Source organism: Corvus kubaryi, unplaced genomic scaffold, assembly GCF_017639235.1.
Source record: "Corvus kubaryi isolate FWS band 111438036 unplaced genomic scaffold, C.kubaryi_AGA036_p1.0 37395, whole genome shotgun sequence".
NCBI lineage: Eukaryota > Metazoa > Chordata > Aves > Passeriformes > Corvidae > Corvus > Corvus kubaryi.
The window spans coordinates 108,453-130,435 of NW_024581134.1; the positions used below are offsets into that span (position 1 = coordinate 108,453).

Here is a 21,983-nt window from a genome sequence, read left to right on the forward strand (position 1 = left end):
TCAATTTTCCCATGTAACATAATTCTCAGCAAGGCTCCCTGAGTTGTACAAACTTCCCCAAATAATGGACTTCAGCTCCAGTCCCAGTGAGACACAGATACCAGGAGGTCTTGCCGTTGAAAGGCCAAGTCCCATGAGATGTGAAGATGCCTCAGGTGAGAAGGTGCTTTCTCAGAAGTCCATGCTGCAGCAGAATGAGCAATAAGAATTGTCTGTCCCAGGACTGGCGCTCAAGGGCCAGCGTAAGCTCTCCCTGCAATTACACAGCTCCACATCACTGCTGCCGTGTGGGAGGTTAACCCCAGAGTTTATGACCGAAAGAAAATACACTAACTCACTTTTCCTGTGTTGACACATTGTCTCCACTAATGAGAAGGCTCAGCCCTCTGCATAAGCGAAATTAAACAGAAAACGTAGGTGTTAAGATTTGCACAAAGAGTTTGTTTTATTAATACTTCCTGCTGTGCCCTTGCCATGGAAAGCCTGCCCCAAAAGGAAGCCATTAGAATTATTCTATTTAAGAGAAAAGGCAAACTGTTAATACTCATCTTTAATATACACATCAGTAGTGGAGTCAACCCAAGTCCCACCTTTTTGCCTTATGTGACTCACTTAACACACACACTTAACACATCACTTAATAAAATTTGATTGGAAGCAGTTTGATCAGAGTGAATATTTTAAAGTTACTGTAAATCAAGCCAGTGTACACTGCACTCAGAGACAGGACAAACAGGTTTATGGTCAAACTTCCTCACCAAGGGGTGTAACCCTCCCCAGCTATTAGAGCCTCCCTAATTGCTGCCTTTGCTGTGACAAGCCACCAGCGGACCAAACACACAGCATCCTCCTCTATGCATAAACACCTATTTGCAGTTTGTGCAGCAGAGCTTTGAACAGCCTAAACTCAAGGACTGACTCCCAGGGACATTCATTTTTCTCCTCAGCTGATACTTTGGGAGAGGTCCCCACAAAGAAGCTGGTGGAAGTTCAACCTTTGTCTTTATCAGGGCCAGGGGTTTATCTCATCCCCTTCAGATAAAGCCTCTGTACTGGCTTGAAAATCTTCCTATAATGCTGCCATGTCTATGCAAAATACCTATCGGCAACGGGAGCTCTTATCAGCTCATCTGTTGCTCATTAATTACCCCAAAAAATGGTTTATTGAGTGTGTTGTTTATGATCAAAACTTTATTGTCCGGAAGCAATGTGTTGCACGGTGCTGTGCATTAAACCAAGATTAAAGTAGGCTGAGCCCAGAAGAAAACCAACAAACCTTATTAATTTCTTTTAAGCATGTGTGTATGCGTGTGTTTGTGGGCTGAACAGATGAAGCAAGAGAGGAGATCAGCATTTTTATGGATATGATTCCTGCCATTGCTACATACTCGACAATCTTGCCTAGGCTTGGGCAGTTTGTAAACAAGAATAAACACACCTACAAATATCTCTGCATTTATCTATTAGTCAATCAATTAATTAATCTGTCTATAGCTGACACTCAACAAAGCACCTCACATTTACTTATAGGTGAGGGGGGGACACCTCAATGATCCTTGTGGGTTCCTTCCAACTCAGAATAATCCATAATCACGGGGAGAGACAGAGGCCCAGCACAGGTGTCTGCTGAGCTGTGACACTGCTGCTGGGTACAGGGAGGCTGAAGCCTCTGCCCAGAGCCAGGGCACAGAGAACAGTGCAGGTAACAAGTGCAGGTACAAGTGCAGGTACCACACAGCAGCCAGCCAAGACCTGGGAACTGGGTGTAAAACTGAAAAGTTTTATGTTTCTATTTCACACGACAGGCCCCTGCAGAGCAGTCCTGAAGGACTGAGATCCCAGAAGCTGATGGAAGGTGATGTGCAGGGTGGCAGAGCCCTCCATGCAGTGGGACAGTGGTGCAGGGAAGACCAAATCCTTTGCTGTCCCTGCCTGCTCAGGACACCAGGTGACAGGGATCCAGCAGGAGGGTGGTATAGCTGTCCCCAGTCCATCAGCTGTGCAAAGATCAGGTAGCAAAAGCGTTGAAGGCAGTTGTCATCCAAGGTCACCTCTTTGATCACACCCAGAACATGTGCATGGCCAGCAAACCGCCCGATGCTCACCTTCCACCGCCTGCAACAGGAGCCCAATTCCAACTGCTCAGGTGTGTGCGTTTGTGTGCGTGTTTGTGGCGTGCATCAGTCCTCCAAGGCCAGAGCTCCAAGGTCTCGCTCTGCCTCCCTCCCTCTCTCCCAAGGAAAGATGTTTTGCAGTGTTCCCGCGGCAATGTTTAGCAGCCTCTCGGTTACCATAGCGTTATGCACTAAAGGCATGTCGACAAATTAATCAATTGTACAATTGTGTTTGCGTAAGAATACAAGTCAGTCAGATGATTCAATGCATTTCAACAGCTCCATGGAGTTTGGTTAACATACTTCCTCTTCTACCATTTCAGTGTTACCCTCATTGGCGCTGCTGTTTTTCAATATTTCAATTTCCCTTTACAAGCAAACTGGCAGGTAGGTGATCTCTGCTGCAGGCTAAGTTGAGCTGTTTTCCTTCCTCCTTGCCTGCTTAATTTCTGTCTTTTTTTTATTTATTCCCTTCTCTCTTTCTTGTAATAAGACGGACATCATACACTCAACTTTCCAGTAACCAACTGTGTTTCTAAAGTTACTAATTCATCACTAATGGTCAGCAGTCACTTCTTTCTTCTAGATTTTATCCTGCGTGATTTGGAGAAATTTGCTCTGATCAGCAACAGAGCAGAGCTGATACTAAGTCCAGGTTTCCAATTTATTTTAGGAATATCAGGTTAAAAGGGAACACCAACCCATCACTCCAGTCTTTGAAAACAATGCTGTTAATAGCTGCTTAACAACATCTCTTCAACCTGCCAAGGAGCACCAGAAGCCCGAGAACACATCCTCATGTCATATAATAAACTTATGATACATATCAGAAGCATGCAAGATTAAACCGCGCTGTGACACAGCAAAGGGGAGGTGAAGATCACTGCCAGTACTGCAAGTCCTTGGAGCCACACAGAGTTCATTAACGCCAGCAACAGAAAATCCAGATCCCAGAAAATACACCATGAAGTATAATATGGTTACTGGCAACACAGTCTGAAGGAAAAATGTCTCTGGCCCAAAATCTGATGAACAGGTTGAACCAGAGAGCATGCCAGAAAAATCTGCAGGCAATTGTGCCTGTCTAATGCTACATGGAGTCTGCACTGTACATTTTCGATGTCTAGTGCTTGAAAGGAAGGCAGATATGGGAGGAAAAATATTCAAACCTGCAGGAACAGAAAAAATTATTTCTTCCCTCAACTCCCAAGAAAACAGCAGAAGCCTTGACACATGGGGTTAAAAGTGTAAACAAACCAGGTCCATTCTCCTTTCAAGTATACATTAAAAATATGACTACACTGCAGACCAAAGAATTAACTCTGCAAATGTAATTTCCTATCTCCGGGAACTCTAATTTAATTGTATAATCTCTTTCATAAGATTATCAAGATCTATCTCAAAACTACCCTAATTGAAAGACTCTTATGCAACTTCAATCCCTGGGCAGCTACAAGCTTTCTTCTAATTCCCCACCCAAATTTATTCATGACCAACTTAAGACAATTTGACCTCCTGCAGATACTATCTTTTTAGCTTGTTTTTTTCTGCCCCCTTGCTATATAGTGCCAATTGTATGTAAAATACCCCAATGTAGCCTGTCCCTTTGCTGGTTCACCTGGCCAGAGCTAAACAAATGATGCTCTTTAACCTCACTTTGTACCACAGATGGTCTGTTTGTGTAACCACATCTGTAGCCCTCCTCCTGTTGTAATTTAACATTTTCTTGACAAGGGTATCCAGAACTATGCAAAATGCCAGTGGGCTGCTCCACAAGCAATGGAAAGCTCTTGTATTGACACCCTGTATGATAATCTGTACGATGATCATATCACATTTCCCTGAATTTCTCATATCATTTTCCTTTGGTATCCAAGGATGACAGTGGTCCCCTTCCCAGCTGTATCTCAGTGCTTGCTCCCAGGTATCTCCTGAGCAGCCAGTGCATCCACATCTCTCCCTTCTGTCATGGACAACTGATGAGCTCCTATTTCACACTGGAAATTCTTGTTACTGGTCTCCATGCTTACAACTTTACATGACTTTGCACTCAGCACTATTAAATGCCATTTTATGTCTATCACTCCCAATCAACAAAGTCATCTAAACTCCTTTCATATGATAACCTGATCCTCCTCTGTATTGACAATATCTCCCAAGTTTTTGTCATCCCACACAGCTCCTGGGCACACACCCAGACCTTGCACACATCTCACAGTCTGGTCCTGAGGGAGCAACACCACCAACCTCCCTCCATCCTGATGACTTTCTCTGAATACCTCTTTCCATTCAGACAAATTTATTTGCATGCAAAGGTTGTATCTTTTCTTTGGCCAGGTTCTTTTCCACCTTTCAATTCTTGCCTTGAACCACCATCTTCATTTTAAGCCATAATATCCTGTGGGGCATGGTTATCAAATGCTTAGCTTTAGATAAATTACATTCCTGCCCTACCCCATCTAAATAATCTGTTATATGAAAAAGATGCTAGATTAGTCTAGCACAATCCATCTTTGATAAAATCGTGTTGTAATTTAGCCTGCTTCCTCATTATTTCCATGTCTAATTATTCTTTCCTACAAAATACGTCATGAGACGTTCAAACCAGCTGGGCTAACATTTCCTGCATTGCTTTTTTATTTTCTGACTCTCTATGGACTCTCTCTAAAGGACACAAATGCCTGCCCTCTTTGGCATCTGAAGAGCAACGGGAGAGCCTTGCTACAAGCTATGCAAGCCTTGTGCCACTGCTTTCAGTATTCCAGGAGTGGGATTATTGGCACCTCTTCATTTGTCTCACTAAGATATTTAAGTTTTGCCTGTTTTCTCTGGGTTTTTTGAAAACTTTGCTATGAATAGCTTTCACTTGCCTGCAGATTTGTCAGTAATTACATTCTGTTCCAGATTCTACAGAAGGTTCTGCTTTCATGAGAAAGTTGTGTCATTATTTAGAGACATCAGTTCCCCTTCCAGTTTAGGCACATCTAATTTCGGTTCTGTGCAAATTGACTAAGTGCAGGTTTTGGTTGAACCCAAATAAGCTCATTTGAACCAAAATAAGAATGTCCTTACACAAGGTCACATCAGGTTAATCAAATCACTTTAAAAACAGACTTAAACTAAATTGGTGTAATCTCCCCATGTAGACAAGGCCAAAGCCAATAAAGGAATATGAAGTAGGTCAAACTCTCTCATTAACTGCACACACCTTTGTGGTTTGACTGAATCTGGTGATTCTGAGGCTGGGCAGATGTGCAGCCAGCAAGCCCAGATGTGCACAGAGTGCTTGTTGGGGCCTACCACCACGTCAGCCTCCCTTAAACCCGGGCTTAAGTGAGACTGGAGTAACAATAAATAGGGCCTTGTAGGACTTTTCTACAGGGACATTGCTCCTTCAGTTTATGGGCCACAGAGCAAGAAGTCACACTGTGCCACACCAAAAGTAGCAGTGAAACAAGGAAAAAAAGGAATGGCCTCAGCCTGGGCTGAGGATGGGACAGAGCTGGTGGAGCTGCAGCCAGGCAAGCCCATCACCAGGACTGTACTGGCAGGCACAGAGCTGCTGCTGCAGCAGGACATTGAGCAGAGTATGAGCCCAGCTGAGCCAGGACTCGCCCAAAAGAAGGGTGTCATCCAGGTCCTAACAAATAAATGCAGTTGTTGTACCTGCCTGACTTCCCTAACAGAGATTTGGAACTGAAGTGATAGAGAGGTGTATCATTTCAATAATATCAGAAAACACTGCTTCATACTATTTTGGTTTTTATAAGTTTTACTATTCTGTTTAAAGCCACATTACTTCACTGGGATCCATAACTGTTCCAGTACAAGCCTGAATTCAGTTGTTCTGATATAGGCACATAGCTTATTTCTCCAGTCTTGAAAGAGTGAGCTATGTTGGCATTAAAACCTTTGTACCATTACATGTGAATCTTGGGAGGTTGCGTAATTTAGGACAAAACAAAGCAACTTCTGTGCATAGACAAGCCCTGGCTCCAAACTGTAAAGACATTCTACCAATATTTTGATACTACTAATGAGCAGAAGTTGGATTTGACATCAGTATCTCTGCAATGTAATGCCACTTCCTCCATCATGAGACTTTAATTATGAACTACTCATTTGCTAATTTTAATCTTTAACTCTGAGCTATTTTTGTGTACTTGATGTATGTCTTAAACCAGAAAAATAATTAATACAGATATAGTCTCAGTGGCTAAAAGCCAGGAACCATCACATATCTTACTGAAGTTTGCAATTTTATAAAAAAAATTTCAAACCAATTTTACTTTTTCCTCTAAATCAAGTAACTGTAGTCCACAGCTTGGAATGATCAGGATAAGTGAGCAGCAAGCAACCACTCCTAAAGCCATTTGCATTTTTCCTATTACCTCTTCCAGAATAATTCTAAAGATTAGGTAGTAAACATGTTTAGCCCAAGAGATACGAATGCCTCCCTTCCACACAAATTTCAACTTTTGGCTTTCTCTGGAGCCTCCTGTCCTCATTAGTGCCTGCTGCGTTTGTCAGGGCTCCATCAGCCGCAGAGCCCCGAGTGCCATTGTTCTGGCACATCAGTGCCAGGGCTCTGGTCCTCCCTGATGCAGCACTGACACACTGGCTTACTCTGATTAGCACATTACGGGAGAATGATCTATATTTTTTTTTTTTTTAGTTACAGTTTCTAAAAAACCCAAAATCCAAATGTATTTTTCTGACTGAGTAACTATGGTGAAGGGTTGCAGCCTAGGAAGCTTATAAAAATTACACAAATTCCCAACCAAAACACCACGTTGTCAGACATTCAGTACCAGGGCTTCACACTGCGTACTCTTGAAACTGTCTGCTGCTTCACACAACATCCGTTAGATCTGTGAGAACTGTAAACCCTACATATCAAACTCATGAAGAGCGAGCTGTCTCTTTCAGGCAAATTCCCATTTCCAGAGCTAGGGATTAGCCAGCAGTGATCCAGCAAAATAAGGACAGGGGAGCCACCGGCATTCTGCTCAAAAATGAAGGAAGTGACTCCTAACATCTTCTCATGTCTACACCAGAACGTCTCATCCCTCTAGTGAAATCAGCACCGCAGCTTTCACTGCACACAGCAAAATAAACTTCAGCTAATAAATAACCCTGCCCTCCCCGGATGATCCTGCACCCTCCCAGGCAGGTAAGGCATGGGGCATTTTAACACCTTTGATTTCAGGGACATTATCTCCGGGGCCACTCCCCTGCTGAAGGAGACAACTTCATTCAGGAATCAGAGGTAGCTGGCACTTGGATGCCAGTTCTGTCCCCAAAAAGGGACTGACATGCTGGACTTCTCCAAAATCTACCGGACCTGCTCTGCGATGGCTCAGGAGCCTCCTGCCTTCGGGGACTGTGGCACTTCACAAAGGACTAGAGCTCTCCAAAGCGCGTGTGACACCTCACTGATGAATCACACAGGGCTCAGCTCCGACCTGTGCTTCCAGTGCAAGCTACCAAGAACAATCACTTCACAATTTCTTCCACTAAGGACCAAGGCAAGGCATGGAGTTATCATTCACAAATCCATGGCTGAAACATATGAGGGACTTTCAAAGCCTTCTTAATTTCCCACTTATAATATAAACATTCTGTAAAATCAAATGACACAACAACCGTGGTGGGAAGAGTGACTTTTCAATCTGGATTTCAGATGCTATCTTTAGGTTCAAGACTCATTTCGGAGGTTTTTCTCCACGCTCTTTTCAGCCAAACACAATCCTTGAACGACGAAACTTCAAGACAAAACGAGAAGACTGCGATCAGACCCATTTCAGTGTCCAGAAAATCGGTTTTCCCCAAAACCAAATCACCGCAGCTCTCAGCTGCGCTCAGCCCGTGGCTACTCCCGAGCCGCTCCATGCGCCCGGGTCCGTGGGCGCTGAGGGACAGGGATGTCGATGCCCAGCCTCGGCGTGCGCCGCGCTCCTGCATCCCTGTCCCGGAGTCCCCTTCCCGCCTGCCGTCTACGGCCAGAGACCCCCGGACATCCTGCGCTGCGTCCTGTGCCCATCCTGACCGAACACGGATTTTTTAAGCAAAAAATCAGAAGACTTGCGGCTGTCAGTTTTCCTTTTCAGAACTTACCTGGGACCGTCCTGGCAGTGTCCGACGAGGGCAGCGCGGAGCGGCGAGTGCCGCGTACCGGCCCTGCAGCGGGGGCTTTACCCGGGCTGCCCCGCTCCCCGCCGGCTGCAAGTGCGGGGACCGCCCCCCTCCCCCCGGCAGGGTTCGCGGTCCCCGCGGGCGTACGTACCGTCTAGGAGGATGCGCGTCCCGGAGCCGCTCTCAGTGCCATGCCCAGCCCCGGCGCGGTGCCCCCCCGGCGACAGGGGTTACCGCTCGCCGCGGGGTCCCGCTGCCCGGCGGTGACATGGCATGAGCGCGGGCAGGGCGGGGGGCAGTGCCGGCGATGCGCGACGCGGCGCGGGGGTGGGCGCACGGGGGGCGCGGGCTGCGGGCAGCCGCGGCGGGACTTGTGAAACTCGGCTGTGGCGGCGGCCGGTTGTGTAACGCGGCGGGCTGGGCCCGGCCCCCCGGCACTGCACAGGCGCGCTGCTCCCCCGCCCCGCCGCCGCCGGCACTCGCGGGCAGAGCGCGGGCAGAGCGCGGGCGCGGGGCGGAGCGCACGGGAGGAGCGCGCAGGGAGGAGCGCACCTCCGCGGGCGCGGGGCCCGGGCGGGGCCGTGCAGGTGGCGCGGGCAGCGGCGGTGCTGTGCGCCGAGAGGAGCCGGCGGAAAGTAGGTCACCGCCGCCGATCCGCGGGCACCGGCCGCCGGGTGGCCTCGGCCGCGAAGTTCTGCCGGGACCGGCTCATCCTCCCTCCGTGCGCAGCTGTCGCCGGGCGCTGCGCGCAGCGGAGCGAGGCCCGGCCCCGGCCGCCCCGACGGGTCCCGCGGCCGCTCTGCGCTCCCCACGAGGCGCGCGGCACCGATTCCCTGCGCGGCACGAGCTGTGCCCTGACGGGATTAGTCATCCCGTACCGTGAGTCACCCATTGAACATTTGCCGCTTCCTTCCTCATCGTTTTTTTGGGGTTTTTTTGATTCCCTTTCTCCACTGTAACTATTTACCCTCCTCTCCAAGGACAGCGGGCAGCTCCTTTCCCCTTCCCGCGACTATAGCCGTGCCCAGCTGCGGGCGCGGAGCCGCAGCCGCCGGCAGGAGCAGCGGGTCCCGCCGACCCTGCCGCGGTGCCGCCGGACAGTCGGGCTGGGGTCGCTGCTCAGTCGTACCATGTGTTCCTGCCCATCGCCAGAGTTTGGTTTATGCTCGTCTTGCATCTGGAAGCAGTAGGTGCCAAAGCTGGGGCATCAAGGCTGTTCTGAAGTCCCTTCCTCTTCTCAAGACACTGCCAGAAGGGGACCAGTGCTACGGTGGGAAGCCACTGGTTGATGCCACAGTTGGAGCGACTTGGGGGAACATCGCTGGGTCCCTGACTCCGGTCCCGGGCTGCTCCAAGCAGCTTCCAAAACTGAGTGCACTCCCTTACCAACAAGTTAATTTTTTTGGGTGCTTCCCGCCCCCCCCCGTTCAGCTCCTCTTGGAAAATTGCTCCTTAACCTATGCAGTGCTGGGAGGTCTGCTCCCTCTGGGAGCACCTTACTGCATAGTAGCCCTTTCCCACAGCTGGCATCCTCACCGCTGGCTTTCTTTGCTCAGCCAAAATTCCTGTTCCTCTCCCAGCCCTCGTTCTGCTGGAGGAAAGGGGCAGGCACGCAGGCAGCCTGCACGGCCCCATCCCCACACGTGCCAGTGCCCCAAAGCACAGTACGGGGGACAAAAGCAGAACCACAAAGGGGACAGTGGACAAAAGACTTTGCTGTGAGGTTTTTAATATAAACCTGATGCCAGTGAGGAAAGGGAAGTGACGTTGTTACAGCAATAACCCTGAGGAACATCAGCTGTTATTGATGAGGACAAGTAAAAGGGCACCTTTGCACGCAGTTAATATTTCTTATTTGCTTTCTTATCGGAGGCAAAGAAAGTAGCGTGGTTGTGCTGCCTGCCACAAATAGCAAACCTCTTTTTCTCACTTAGAGTGGGTTTTTGAGGCATGGCCTCATCATGTGAAACACAGCAACCCTTCCCTCATTCATGTGGTAAAAATCTTTCCTGCTCAGTGTCAGGTGAGATACAAATAGGTATCAAATGCAGTGTTTCTCCCCACTTTTACTCGGGTTAAGGTGTCTCTGCAGCCTGCAGTGCAGCCCTGTCACAACAGTGACCAGCACCGAGGGGATGCCACTGCCTCCCTACACGGGCATGGAGATACACATTTGGGGAAGTAGGTGAGGAATGATGAGAACACGAACTCTGTGACTAAGGCATTTTAAGATTAAGCACCCACAGACGGATGGGTGGGAAGTGCAGGCAGGCAGGATGTGGCCCCAAAGAGGTTGGGGTAGGTTTCCCCTCAAGGTACAAGTGCCACAGCCATTGCCCTGAGTTGTGCTGGCAGCTGGCCAGGGGTGCTAGCACTGCTGGGACAATTCCATGGCCACCCCCTATCCCACAGGCCTGGCAGGCACAGGAAACAGCATCAATACTGCCTTCTAATAAAGCAAACCGTTCAGAAATACCACTTTACCTGATAAAAAACATTATTTGCTGACCAGAAATCATGTTTTATATGAAGTTTATATGATTTATATAAATCAACTCTCCTGCAGCCCCTGGTAGGTAGAGCCAGCAGGCTTGGCACATACAGGGGCCCTTCCTCCCGGAGCAATGGTGAAGGAATCTTCATATCAATTAATTTATTTATCTCATTTAGAATAACACACTTTCCACCAAGATCTTTCCAAAAGTTAAGAAAGAACAGGGAAACAGACATTTCTGCCACCACAGAATTCACACATTGTTCAGCAAGTTGTGGTGTTGGGCAGCTTTGGCTGTGCTCAGCAATAGTTGGCATAGCCTCAAATTCGTTTATATTGTTAGTTTTTGACAGTGTTGCATTGCAAAGACATCCCAGCAGCAATAAAACCGAGAGAGAGCTGGTTTTGGTCAGAAAATACGAACATCAAAGAAAAAAATTTTTCTCTGTTGTTCTCATATATATTCTTGCATGTTTTTATATATATTCTTGTGTGTGAGTAGAAGTATATCTATATTGTATCTATGTGTATATTTATATAAAAATACATACATACATGTATATACAAATTATATATATGTATATAAAACCCAGCCTGTCCCTGCTGCACTCGCCCAGTGGACTGGGGAATCCTGCAGCCTGACAGGCACCACTAAAGAGCAACATAATTAAATGAAGAACTAGAAGGACACCTTGGGCTGTATTTTGGAAGATCACACTCGAATTTACCATCTATTATCCCGAGCAAAGGGTTGTCCAAACTAGCTTTTAAATTACACACTGCAAAAACTCCTACCCAGGAAATGCTCGCATTGCTCAGTGCTAAGTCAATAACCAGTCCCGGTTCAGGATCAGGCACCTCAGCCTTGTCTCCCTCCACTCCCTTCTGAGTGTGCCCAGAAATTCAACGTGATGTTTTTCCCTTTTCACACAGTAGTAACCGTGAGGCTTGGGATCACGCAAACTAAAAGGAAAGAGAGGAGCAGAGATGACAAAGTGGAAAAAGCACCCTTGCCTTGGTCCGAAGTGGCTGTTTCTGCGCAGGTTCCGCGGTGGCTCTGGGATGCGGCAGGGAGCGGAGAGCTGGAGCGGCAGAGCCCACCCAGCGCTCGCCATGGGAGCGTGCGGGCGAGGCCGGCGGGAGCCCCGTTCCCGGCTCTGCCCAAGGCAGGGACACAGTGTTAATTGTGTCAGTGCTATTGCACAACACTGTTGCCTTGACACCGTGTCATGTAAAGATTTTAAACTGCCTCTTTATTAGTCATCCTCTATTCATTTTAATTGTGCCTGATAAGCAGGGCCATTTCACCTTTGTGTTCTCTGTACGAGCTTATCGAGCGTATTTATGTCGCCCAGAGACTTTCAGTCTCTTCCTGTAGCGTTGGTAGGTGCAGAGGAATGAGGAGGCATTGCCATCACAGCCTGCTGGGGTTCTCACCTGTTTGCTTGCTACCTTTTCAGAGCCCTGCTCTCCTGTGTGACATCTCCACAGGTCCTTGATCCTGGCACCAAAAATGCTCCCACAGAGGCTTAGGTTAATGCATGGGAACCAGTAAGAAGGGATAGGCTGATTGAAACACGCACCTAATTTTTTTTTCAGGATCAAGTGCTGTAGGTGTGTGCTTAACACCACGGGACTCACTTTGATCTTCTCCAAGGACAGAATTTTCTATGGATTAAATTCTTGCCTCTGAATTAGGGTATTGGTTATTTAACAAAATCAAAGCTGGGAGATGAATAACTAATTATTGGATTTAATGCAAAGAATATAGAAAAAACTTACGGAATATTTTCGTCTCACTTACTTGCAATATAAAAATACACTGCCCAAGAGTTTGCCTGTGTGAACTCTGTCCCTGCACCTCCTTATCTAGCCTTATCTTTGTGAAGTTTGAAGTTTCACTGAAAATTCCTGGAAATAGCAGTGCATTTTCCCTTCTGGGTTATTATGACCTTCTCCTCATCCCAAACATCCCCTGTGTTTGTGGTGGGAGAAGGAAGGGCCCTTTGGCCAGGGACAATGCTGCCCACCTGTAAGAGCAGTGCAGTCAGGTGACACAGCTGCTTCCCCAGCACCTGGAGCGCTGCAGGGACTGTTTGCTTAGAGCACATGTCTGCTTCAGGAAACACCCAACACTTATCAGAGTCCTTCTCCATCTGGAGATGGATCTATTCTCTGGGCTTATTTAGTTTCACCTTAATTTTTCCCATTTAAAAAGACTCAAAGCTAGAATTCAGGTTTGAGGCACAGTCATGTGAGGAGATGGGTGAAATCCCATTCTCAATTAAGTTCAGAAAAAGGAACGGAAACGCCATTAAAGGCAGAAGAAAAACCACATTTACTCCAGTGTGAACAGGATTTCCCCCCTAGCATAAGATCTTGCATCCGTGTGGGCTGAAATGAGCTACTCTCCTACCCAGCATCTTCGAGGGCCACTTGGAATATTTATGCAACTGCTTAGAAGGATTAGGAACATACATGAATGAGTTAATCACCACTTAGGACAAAATTCCATCTAGGCTTTTGAGAACCAACTGGAATATTTTAATTTCCATCATCCAGCACCTTATTTTGTAGAAAATGGTTTAAGATGGTTCTTTTAGAGGCAATAGTAGTACCTAAATTTTGTGTGTATTTAAGGCCCTGTATTTCCTTGTGCTGGAGTAATACCATGGCCAGATAAATGAATGTATTTATTTGAAAAGCTGAGACGTGCTCAAGTCATATTTTTGGCCCAGAAAAAGCTTAAAGAATACTTTTCATGTGGCTGATCATACTTCCAAAAATAATAATTATTTTTGTAAAGGAAAAAGTGTTCTCTCTTAACTGCAGTAAAATATTCTCTGATAAGTATTCTTGTGATCTGTTATTCTGCCTAATTCAAAGAAGGGAGGGGGGGAAACTTGCACAAACAAGAGCATGGCTGCCTTCTTCTGCCCATATCCTTTCATGAGAGCATACAAGCTAAAGCTAAAGCTCTTTGACCACATTTTAGCTTGATCCCACAGGATAAAGTACCTATGAATTAATTTTCTTTGATGCTTAGTTCATATCTTCTGGAGACTGTGCTGAAGACAAATTCAGACTGCTGCATTTAAATATGGGCTAAGTCACCTCTGATTAAGTTAATCAGCTACCAAGGGGCCTCTTGAACAGGGACATAAAATAGAAACTTAATAATAATTATGTTAAAGGCCCAAATCCCCCTGAATTCAGCAGGCAGAGGATGAATGAGCAGAGGGAGTACCAGGCAACGGCAACAGCTGCAGTATTGCCCATGTAAGAAGCACAGAGGAGGAACAAACAAGTCAGTGCAGAATTACTGTCCATCATCTGCAAGTGCATCCTTCCTAATAAATCACAGTGGTTACTACTTAGCACATTAAATCCACATTGATAACCATGGATATTTCCTATTAATGCTTATGCTGATGCTGAGCTTTATTCCTACGAGCTGGTAACGCTTTAAAGCTTCTCGCTGGTGCTTGTCCATTCTTAGTTACTTGATGCCATACACAGCAGTTGGGAATTGTGCAGGTCAACTATTCCTTCCCTCTTGGGGCTTTACTTAGGGCACATGCAAAGGTAACATCATCATCTCACAGAGTTTTCAACATCTTGGATTAGAGCAGCAACTGCTGACTCCAAGACAAAACCCAATGGGCTCCTGGCCAAACATGGCAGATGGAAAGTTGCCCTTGTCACCTGGACTTCCTACTACAAGCCAGGGTCTGAGAAGACACCCAGGTTTTACATGTGGGTGACAAAGACATGCTTGTTGTGAAGGCTGTGCTGGTACAGGAGCTGCCTCTGTCCATACCTCCCCGTCTGTCTCCCAGCTACTGCCATCCTCCTCCTCTGTTTTGCCTGGATTGGGCTGTGGCCAGAGGGCTCCCAGATATACCCTAATCTCCTCCCAAAATTGGGTCGGAAAGTGGCATTAGGATGGCTGTGACTCACAGGCATTTGCAGCAGCCCCACTCGCCCCCTGCGCAGCCTTGCTGGTGGGAAAACCTTCCCTCTGCAGAACCACCTGCAGTGGGGTGCTGAGAGAAGCTACTGCTGATTTCACTTTGTAAGGAAAGCAAAATCTTCCTTTTCATGACCAAGTGACCTGAGTGGCCCTTTCCCAGCTCTGTACAAGAAGACATTAAAATCAAGACTATTGAAGATGGATAAGGATGCAGCAGGAAGCAGACAGGGCATTTGTGTTGAGAAGATGGTGGGGTTGACACTTCTACCACACCCTGATTGGCAAAGACTGAGAAAACTATGCAAATCCATCTGTGTATGTAGCTGACACCATGCAAACTTGCTCACCTCAAACAACCACTGTGGAAAGACCAGGCATAGTTTGACAGTCGGATTATAAATGTCAAGCAGTGGCATTTTAAGCTCAAACTGTGCCGGTGGTTCTTTAGAAGAACTAAGCAGCCTGATGGTCTTGAGGGACCAATGACAACACAACAACTGACAACACTGGAAAGGACAGAAGCCTGGAGCACACGCCCCAGGGCAGAACTCTCCAAACACCTCCCTTAATGGTCTTTCAGGATACACAGAAAAGGTGTGTCCTTCATCCCAGGTGCACCAAAGTTAACAGGGTTCTTGGGTAATTTCCACTGTTTTCCTTCTGCCTTTTTTAAAAACACAGAAACTTTCTAGATAATTTCATCAATGCATAAAACAGGTGGACTGATATTCAATAGAGAATTTGCCCAGGGAGCAGGATGGACATGGACTGAAAGCCTCACATGCTGCTGAGGCTGTGCCACTCTGCTCATACCCAAACAAAAGCAAGCTAAATTGCAAGTCTATGAGATTTTAGAACTGTGTTTTACCCCAAAATGATACTGAAATGTGCCAAAGTTATTCAGAACTGCATGGGATGTTACTGCACTCTCTACTCACAGAAAAGCACATGGTTTTTCCAGGCACAGGGGAGGTGCTGAACACCATCAGTGAATTGATTATTATACTGGAAACGAGTATTATGTGACAGATTTTGTCTACAAGCAGTGTTGCAAAAAGTCATCCCTAATAAGAGGAAATGAACCTCTGAATAACCTGGGGAAATCAGGTTCCATTATGCAGCTCTAAATGATGGCATTTTTGTGTGTCTGTAGAAGATGAGTATATGAGACAGTTGGAATTTCCTCATCCAAATGGAAATATCAAGATCAGTTTTGGTCAGGGCTTGTGAATGAGAAGCTGGGATTGGAGAGGGGAGCTCTCTAGTGAACATGTTTTCATGAAACTCAGGAAGTGTTTTGCAGAAGTAAGACCTGTGAAAAATGGATTGCATTTTTGGTCTTTGGACTTGGCTTTTTACTTGGCCCAGATATGGTGGTGATCATGTGGGCAGTTATGTACTGCCACACTTCTCATCCTGACCCCAAACCTTCACTGCACCCCAACTGTCTTAGAAACAGTTTCTGGTTCTGTCCTCGTTAAGAAACCTCCTCTTATGTCTTATTCCGGGACAGCATCCATCTTGTCTGGCAAGCCAAGCAGCACCTTCCCAGCACATTTGCAGGCAGCCAGATGAGCCTGATGAGGTTTGTGGTGTGGGTGTGGGTTATTTTAGATTTTGGGTTTGGTGGGGGTTTTGTTTGTTTTTGGTGGGTTTTTTTGTTTGTTTGTTTTTGTTTGGTTTTTGTTGTCCTGTTTGTTTTGGTTTTTTCTTTGTTTTTGTTTTTCTTTGTTTTTGTTTTTTTTTAAATTTCAGCACAGTATGCAAACAATATAGTTCTGCAGAAAAGAGCCTGATGGCTCTCAGAGCACTGCAAACCACTTTTAGGAAAATGCTAGCTTACAACAAATTTCTTTTCAATAAAGCAAAAGGCTTCCTTCTTTGGACCATCATTGCTGTCATAGTGACATCTAGTTTCCCTGAGTTTTCATCCTTCCCTTGTCCATTTAATACATCTGCCTGCCCTTAACCCTGGTGGTGGTGCTAGTTTGCAGAATAAGTCATTTCAACTGAGGAAAAACAACATCAAGAGACTCCAAAAATAAATTTTTAAAAGTGCATTGTTTCTTCTAGAGCTTCAGTCCTTTCAGTGGCAGCGCTTTGGGTGACCTGCATTAGACAGCACTTGCACAGAGCACTACAAAAGCAGCACTCACTGTGGGTTTGCTGCCCTGTCATCATCTCCCTCAGTGAATTCAGACACCATGCAGTACCACATACCCGGCACAGATAGTGTCACTAGCACAGCAACTGGTGGGTGAATCATAATGAAACCATGAAGAGGAAACCTGTCACACGCTGAAGGAAACACTTGCTTTTCAGTGGAGTGTTTCATCTCCATAAGAGGGCTGAAGCAAAGCATGCTGATGAGAGAATTAACTCGTGCCCTGGTCACTAAATGTAGCTTTTTATGCAGTTATTTACTGCATAAAAAATTGATGGTCCTGTTGCCATGGGAAATATGAATACTTGCCATGACAACTGCAGCAGAGTGTAGCACATAATCCACTTCACACAGAGCATCTTCCAAAGGAACCACTCCCATTCATACATCCTACAAAACTCTGTGTCCTTGAGAGCAATTCAGTGTGTGTTTTTCAGGCACAGTGGTTAATTCTTCTGCACTTTCCTTGTGGAATATTTCCTTGTGTCTAATACTATTTGTTACTTGGTTCTTACATACCCCTTTCAGTAATACATCTGAAAGCACTTTGCAAAGGTAATCTCTACAAAAAACTTCTCTGTTTATTTTCCAGATGAGCAATTCAGGCAAAAAAAATTCACATGAGTCCCCACAGAGCAGTAGGATCAGGACTGGTGTTTGCACCCACATCACTCGGGCCAGTGACAGGAGCATGGCTCTCACTGCAAAAAGGTGGGATGAACTCTGAAGCCAAAATCTGCACCATCAGGGCAGAACAGCTGCTGGGGAAAACTTCAGTGATCCCAGTGCATCTGTACCTCTGATTAGACAGGAACAACATGCCACAGTGATCTCCTTGACCCCTGGTTTGGGGTGCAGCTGGGTGGCTGCATGACTGCTGGACACTGTAGGCAGTCTGGGCATGGAGGGCATTCCCTGTGCCAGCCAGACCTCTGCAGAGAAAGGATTGCACTCCCTGTGGCATTTTGTTCCAGAAGATGCTTCTGAAAACATCTTCCCCCATTCACATAGAGGAGCTGTGCATGCTGCTGCTGATCAGAGCTGTGCACATTAAAATAGAGCACACGCTGTCTTTGCTGTGTTCATCCTGGTCAACCTGCAGCTCCAAGCACCCTGCAAGCCTGCACTGCCCTTTGGCAGATGGCCTTCCTCATGCCAAACCTCGTGCTGCTCCCCAACAGGCACAGCCAGTGACACAGGGCGAGCAAATGCCACCAGTTTGGGTGGCCAGGTTGTACTTATTTTACCCTAAGAACTCATTGAAGCCCTGCCATGCCCGGTCCACTTGTGGAGCATGGAGTTTTCTAAAGTTAGGTGCCTTAATATAATTTCTGGAGGGGAAAAAAAAAGAAAACAACAAATTGTGATCAAGAGTTATGAGTAACCTGGAACACCAAGAATGTGCTTGGAGTAAATATGTGACTGAGAAAACCATTACCAACCCAGACAATAATTATTCTGGCTATTTACCTCTTAATCTTGCCAGACATGTTCAAAAGTGCATAATAAGTGACATCTCTCCTTTATCACAAAATTTAGCCTAGAGGGAAACTCTCTCTCTTTGAGTTACCGACGTTAACGATGTTGCTTTTGGCTTTGGATCTATTTCCCTACTTTAAAAAACAGCATTGACAACTTTTTTCCACTGTTTAATTTGCGTAGTCACAGTAATTAAATATGAATCTTCAAGTATTGCTTGACATGTTGTAGATTTATCATCAGTGAAACAGTCTTCTGCCCATTTCCATAATTATTGCTGTTCAGAACAAAATGGTTATGCGCTGAAAGACTGACAATTTTCTCCTTTTAGTTAAGTTCTCAGTTGTTTGCCCTTTTGGCAGTGCTGCATAGAAGTTTCATTCCATAATTAAATTAATTTCCCCTTGCATATGGAGGCAATAGTTTCCTTTCCTTTTTTTTTTTTTTTTTTTGTATTTTACTTTAAATTGTTTCTTAAGATGTGGACTCCAATATGTTCTGCAAGGAGCCAACATATCCTGTAACAGCATCTTGGAAAACACTGCTCTTATGTGGCCCTGAATGAGTAACAGGACCATATAAATCACCTGGATATTTCAGTTGAATATGGTGGCCTTGATGGCCAAGACAGTTTTGCCTGATTGGTGTCTTTAACCCTTCCTGCTTGTGGGGGTGGTAAATTTTGCAAAGAATTAACAGTGACTTCAGGCCTTTGTTCAGATTGAAGGGTTGGGTTTTTTCCACCTCTATGCTGAGGACTTGTACATAACGACTGCCTGTCATTATGTACACCCATAAACCCTGGCGGAGCAGCCTGTGTGATTTCCATGCCTCAGAAAGTGCTGGGCAAAGTGCTCTCCATCCTAACTCCCCAAGCAGGTGGCTGACTAAATGTTACCTGTCCATCAGTCATGTTGTTACACAAGCTATTCTCAGAGTCTCAGCCTAACTGTACATGCGTTTGTATCTGCTCAGAAACCCTTCTGGCTGTCCTCTCCTCAGTAAATAAATATGTAACTTCTTGTGAACAAAGTCTTATCAGATTGAAGAAGCCTCTTAAGAATGGCTGAGGTATGAGAACTAGTACAATGAGCTGCAGACGGGTTGAAATACTTAAAATGATAAGAAGCCCCAATGATTTTTTTCACTAAAAATCAGTATTTCATTCTAGGGGCCAGGTTACCCTTTCATCTATAAAGATGAGAAAGGAACAGGCTGTTCTTGTTGCATGTGCCTTTCATAAACCCTCAGCAAGCACAGCTCTCTGTGTCTCACCACCCTGCGGTTTCTGGGTGCTCCCAAGTGGGCCCTGCGTGGGCACTGCAGTCACTCCTCAATGCATCTGGTGATGGTGCTGAGAGCCCAGGGGCCTCCAGTGATGGGACCAAAGGAGATTAAAAACATGACCTTTACATTAGAAGAGAGCAAGGAGTTTCTCCCAGCCATGATTAAACCCAAGCTTTTCACTTCCTGCCTGTGTATACCTGGAACTCACTGCTGGTGCAAAAGACATCCTGATTCATCCAGGCCTGCAGCTCCTCCCCTCCTGGTGGAAAGATGCAGCACGTGGTCTCATGCAGCTCCTGCACTTCTCATCACATGTCTCAGGGTTTCATCACAGCCCCTAAGAGCTAGAAGAGCATTTCTTCATTTCACAGGAGCCAGATCAGTCCTCTTTGAAGAGCAGCTTTCATCACAGATTAGTGACTGTGAGACTACAGCTTTGGGGTTTTTTTTTAATCTTCATACTCAGTACAGGTTAGAGTTACAGCTGGTGGTGAAGATGGGCAAACCTCAACTTTTCAACAGGTTTCATCTAAAAGAAAGACTTACAGTTTGAAGAACTGAACCAATTGACTTTGTAATTTCCTACTAGTCACAGGCAAAACCCATTGTCCATGTGAACATCAGGTGCTTTTGCTATCACTGATCAAAACACACAGGGGCCAGGGAGCAGTGAAATGATTTCTGAGGAACAGCTCCTCCTCCTCCCTCCATGAAGGCCTGGAGATCTCCCTGTGCATGGCCAACATTCAGGTGCACGTTTCTATTTGAGGTCTCAGCTGCTGGAGCTGGCTGGAGCAGTTGATTGGCTTACCTACTGTCTTGCCAGGATCAGGGCTTGAATGCTGGCAGTGACCCAACCCAGATAAGTCTAAGGTTGTGCTGACAGGTTGTAGAAGAGAGGGGGCTGGGAGAACTTTTGCTCTCTGTGGCAATAACTTGGTTTTTATTGTTCAGATTTCCAGACCCAGAGACCTTAGTGTACTGGCTTCTGCCCATCCATCAATTATAAGAAGAATGAAAGGTCTGTTTGCTTTTTGTTGGTCTGCTTTTCTGGATCAGAAGGTGGAGCCCATTCTTTTGAACATGGGTCTTCCCTATACCAAGTCATCTAGACTGCAAAAGTTGCCCCTTTACCAGGAGCAATGCAAGCTTTCCTCTGCCCAGGCCAAAGCAGGGGTCTGATGTGCAGCTTCCCCTGCCCACAGTGGCTGCAGCATTGACGCACTGCACAGTAAACAGAAATAAGATGCAAAAGCATTTGCATCCTGTGTAGTGGGTGCTGGAAATGTGGGTATCCACAGGACAGACCCTTCATCCTGAGGCTGACTGGCAGAGCCGAGGCATCCCAGATAGTGCTTATTTGTCATCCTTGGAAAAATAATTTCCTCCTTTATGCAGCTTTACTGCTGTCCACAGCTACAAAGTGATGGGCCTTTTAGCAGGGCCTGTTGTGCTGGAACAAGGGGTAAGGGCTTTAAACTAAAAAAGTGTTGATTTAGACTACAACTTTTTAATGAAGATGGTGGTGAAACACTGACAGGTTTCCCAGAGAGGTGCTGGATGTCCTGTGCCCAGAAACATTCAAGGTCAGGTTGGACAGGGCTCTGAGCAAACCGATCTAGTTGGAGGTGTCCCTACTTAGTGCAGGGAGGTTGGACCAGATGACCTTTAAAAGTCTTCTCCAACCCAAACTATTCTATGATTCAATGATCCTATGACTTAATGTCTCTGTATTGTGACCTTTCCTTATTCAGACGAGTGCAAGCAAATGAGCATTTTGCTTGATCTAACAGACAAGAGCCCAGATGCAAATGCTAGAAACAAATACTGATTTTTTCACAGAACAAAACTGCCTGGGTTGGACTCAGCCTCGTCATGGGGGCTCATTTAATCATGACCTCTAAAGCGAAAAAGAGTTGCCTTGGAGAGTGTTTTGGAATACTATGCACTGTGGACCAGTAAAGATGAGACACTGAACTTTGCCTAAGTCTGACACTTGTAAAAATAAGGCTGAACAACCACGCAGTATTTTTTACTACAAAAATGGTATTGCTTACACTTCCCAGAGGGTGAGGTATCTCTTCCTTCATGAAGTCTGGTGGGGAGAGAACTTAATTGCATTTTCTCAAAATCCTCTCAGAATGGTAATAGAAGGGAACTTTGCTTCTGTGTCCTCATAAAACACATAATGGGCAAAATTTTAAAGGGAAATAAGCATTTGTGAATATCAATTCTCTTCTGGGAGAGATAACTGTGTGCTGGGAAGGAGCTCTCTCTCTTAGGCTCCCCTGCATGTTCAAGCATTGGATTTTATTTTTTTGGGATTGCAGGGCCTGA

At 46.0% G+C, this 21,983-nt stretch overlaps 1 protein-coding gene across 5 annotated transcripts in view; it reads right to left on the bottom strand.

The window, feature by feature from the left end:
* PASD1 (PAS domain containing repressor 1) overlaps positions 1-21,983 on the bottom strand; it is a 103,591-nt gene that overhangs the window by 45,805 nt on the left and 35,803 nt on the right. For 2 of the 5 annotated variants that reach the window (XM_042039955.1, XM_042039951.1), the window contains exon 1: positions 8,401-8,588. The exons of 2 other annotated variants lie outside the window; for them this stretch is intronic. The gene's annotated coding sequence lies outside the window, so the exon portion shown is untranslated. Of the gene's footprint in view, positions 1-8,400; positions 8,589-21,983 lie in introns of those variants that run through there. One more of the 5 variants, XM_042039956.1, reaches the window with a different exon arrangement.